Genomic DNA, 3,542 nt, shown 5'->3' on the forward strand with positions numbered 1-3,542 from the left:
TGAGAGCAATGGGCAGGTGGAGAGAGTGAACCAGGATGTGGGTAGGTTTCTGCGGTCATATTGCCAGGACCTCCCAGGAGAATGCGCGAGGTACGTCCCATGGGCGGAGGTGGCCCAGAACTCACTCCGCCACTCCTCCACGAACCTGTCGCCTTTCCAGTGCATGTTGGGCTACCAGCCGGTCCTGGCACCTTGGCATCAGAGCCAGACCGAGGCTCCTGCGGTGGAGGAATGGGTGCAGCGCTCAAAGGAGACCTGGAGAGCCGTCCAGGAATCGCTAAAACGGGCGGGTTGGCGGCAGAAGGTGAGCGCTGACCGCCACCGCAGTGAGGCCCCCGTGTTCGCACCGGGGGACCGGATCTGGCTCTCGACCCGAAACCTGCCCCTCCGCCTGCCCTGCCGGAAGCTGGGGCCGCGGTGTGTGGGGCCATTTAAAGTCCTGAGGAGGATAAACAAGGTGTGTTATAGGTTACAGCTCCCCCTTACTATAGCATTAACCCCTCGTTTCATGTGTCTCTCCTCAGGCCGGTAGTAGCTGGTCCCCTGCAGGAAGGTGAGGTGCCGGAGGTCCCTCCGCCCCCTCTGGACATCGAGGGGCCCCCTGCGTACACGGTACGTTCCATCCTGTACTCTAGACGCCGGGTGAGGGGCCTGCAGTACCTCGTGGATTGGGAGGGGTACAGTCCGGAGGAGAGGTGTTGGGTACCGGTGGAGGACATCTTGGATCCATCACTACTGAGTGATTTCCACCGCCTCCATCCGGATCACCCTGCGCCTCGCCCTCCGGGTCGTCCTCGAGGCCGGTGTCGGCGCGCTGAGGGAGCCGCGCGTCAGGTGGGGTGGGTGGGTACTGTCACGACTTCCACCGAAGGTGGCTCCTCTCCCTGTTCGGGCTGCCACCGATCCCTGTTTCTTTTCTGTTGTTTTTTTCTTGATTGTTTTCACCTGTTGCTTATTTTGGTTCATCAATGGTCTATTTAAACTTCCAGTGCCCGCCTGCTTTTGTGCAGGCTTAGTGGTGAAGTTGTGTTTTTCCTGCATAATTTGTTGTATGTTATTTCCTGGTTTTTGGAGACATACCTGATTGTTGGCTAGACCAAGCGAAATAAATGCATCCATTGGAAGTATTGCTCTCTGCGCCTGACTCTACACCCACCACTCCTAGAATTCCGTGACATACATGGAGTACACAATGAGAGCATGCATAATTTACAATGGCAAGAAGACCAAGACGAATGGATGTACATGCTGCGTTAGTGCTGCTACAAGATCTGAACGAAAACGATTCAGATGGTGGAGAAGAAATGAATCATGACATCTCTGATGATTATTCTTTTGATTCTGAGCCTCAGCCTGAACCTACACCTCCAAGGCCTATGCCAAAAAAAGCCAGAATGGCACTGAACAGTTGCCCGTGCCACCACAAAATGAAACCGTGAGACAGGAGAGAGGAAGGGACGGCCATTTCAGAAAATATCCACATCATGCAGCAGGTGAGCGAGTGTCGTGGTTTTGAGGCTTGTGGAACCTTATGTTGGCAAGGGGAGAAATGTCTCCATGGACAATTTATTCATTTCACTGTCATTGGCGAACATGTTGCTTGCAAAAAAAACAAGCCTAGTCAGCACCATGAACAAAGCGAGACGGGAGCTCCCTCTGCGCAAAATAAGGCACCTGCACAGCCGTTGTACTCCACAACTGGGCTGAAGAATGACAAGACTATACCTAAGCAAGGCAAGAAAGAACGTTTCTGTCATGAGCACCATGCATCCAACATTTGCCATCGACCAGACACAATAAAGAGAAAACCGGATACTATTACGCACTACAACCAAACAAAGGTATGTCAATATTACATAATATGCATTGCCGTATATAGATACACTTATGCAATGCATTGTGCTTGTGTTGTTTTTCCTATAGCAAAATAACCCTAACGTTTTCTACTCTATATTGTTCCATAGGTTGGTGTGGATTATTTGGATCAGATGGGACAGCTGTACACTGTGAAAGGAGGCACCCGCCATAGGCCTGTTTCTGTGTTCTACAGTTGTTCTACAACATGCTTGACTTGGAGTTGCTATCAATGTACAGGTGTTGTTCTAGCAGTGGATGAACAACACCACGCCCAGGAGAGACTCCATCATGAGTGTAGCATACGGGCTACGTGAGAGACATATGAGGGCCAAGGCAGCAGCAAAGATTCCACGTGCGCACAGTTTCTAGGGAGGAGACAGTGCCAGGTGGCCAGATGCACTAAGAACAGAACCTGTGTCACCTGCAAGCTACGTGTTTATGCATAGCTTTATGCGGCGAAGATTTATGTCGACTGTTAGGACAAGGGATAACAGCTAAATTAATTCCAACTGATGCCATTGCGCAGGCCATGTGAGCATGAGCAGATAATTGACTTTTTTATTGCTGTCATATCAACACTTATATTCATTGTAATGCCATTATTGTTTTTGTGCAGATTTTCACTATTTATCAAGCACCCTTGGCGCTTATAATGATGTTTAGGCTACTGTTTTTGTCACATATACTCCCTCTCCGGCCTCTAGGTCATCAGGCTGCTGATTATCCCGCACACCTGTCACCATCGTCAAGCGCACCAGCGCCTCATGACACTCACCTGGACTCCATCACCTGCTTGATTATCTTCCCTATATCTGTCACTCCCCTTGGTTCTTTCCTCAGGTGTTATTGACTCTGCTTCATGTCGGTGTGTTGTTTGAGTTTCGTGTTTGTTTATTTATTAAAACACTCACTCCCTGTATTTGCTTCCCGACTCTCAGCGCACTCGTTACAGTTTTCATCATTTGACTGCGTGGTTTGCTGACCATGCATCTTTGTGGTTGGGGTATTTTGTAAAAAACGAATAATTACACTGTTGGAATGTTGCAGTCAGAATGACTGCTCGTTAGTTTAAAGGGGGGTCCCTCCAGGCCCAGTAGTTCTAGTGTTAATGACTGTTCATGTAAGGGAATATAAACTGATAAATAATTGCTTGAACATGGAGAATTTTTTTTTAAGCAACTGAACTTATGCCCTGCAAGGGTTATCTACATAAAAACTAGTCATCATATCCCAGGCTGTCTTACACAGGCTGACTTTGCAACTAAGATCAATGATGTTTCGTTGTGTCTGTCCACCCTGACTGGCATCAGTGTCTTGGAGCTTCGTAAATGGGACATTTCTAAATGGGGCCTTTAGCCCTCCAGACTATGACTGTCACCAGATTACAGGCCTTGGCCCTGATAAATGAAAGAGCCCCAGGCTCCTAGGGCCTGCACCCTTCAACAGAGGAGGATGGGACCCGGTTTCCTAATTCATTCTAATTTTCAAACGATCTGATTGTGGAAATGGGAATGCGAGCAGACCCTTAAAACGACTAATGAGCTTAATTGACCACACTTGGCAATCTTATTTAAGCCCATCTCCTAGTCCATGAATTAAACCATTAAAAAACCTGCTTGAATTTAACTGGCGGCCCCTTAATCTCAACAAATCACTCTAATCCTGCATGCTGGAACGCAAGCTTC

The 3,542-nt window shown here is 48.6% G+C and overlaps 1 long non-coding RNA gene across 1 annotated transcript; it reads left to right on the top strand.

Moving 5' to 3' along the window:
- Positions 1–1,004: 1,004 nt before the first annotated feature.
- Positions 1,005–2,781, top strand: LOC139542581 (uncharacterized). The gene is made up of 2 exons (XR_011668521.1): positions 1,005–1,841; positions 1,965–2,781. It is a non-coding gene; the product is annotated as an uncharacterized lncRNA (long non-coding RNA).
- The last annotated feature ends 761 nt before the right edge of the window (positions 2,782–3,542 follow it).

The sequence above is a fragment of the Salvelinus alpinus genome, chromosome 17 (assembly GCF_045679555.1).
Source record: "Salvelinus alpinus chromosome 17, SLU_Salpinus.1, whole genome shotgun sequence".
In the NCBI taxonomy this organism is placed as follows: domain Eukaryota; kingdom Metazoa; phylum Chordata; class Actinopteri; order Salmoniformes; family Salmonidae; genus Salvelinus; species Salvelinus alpinus.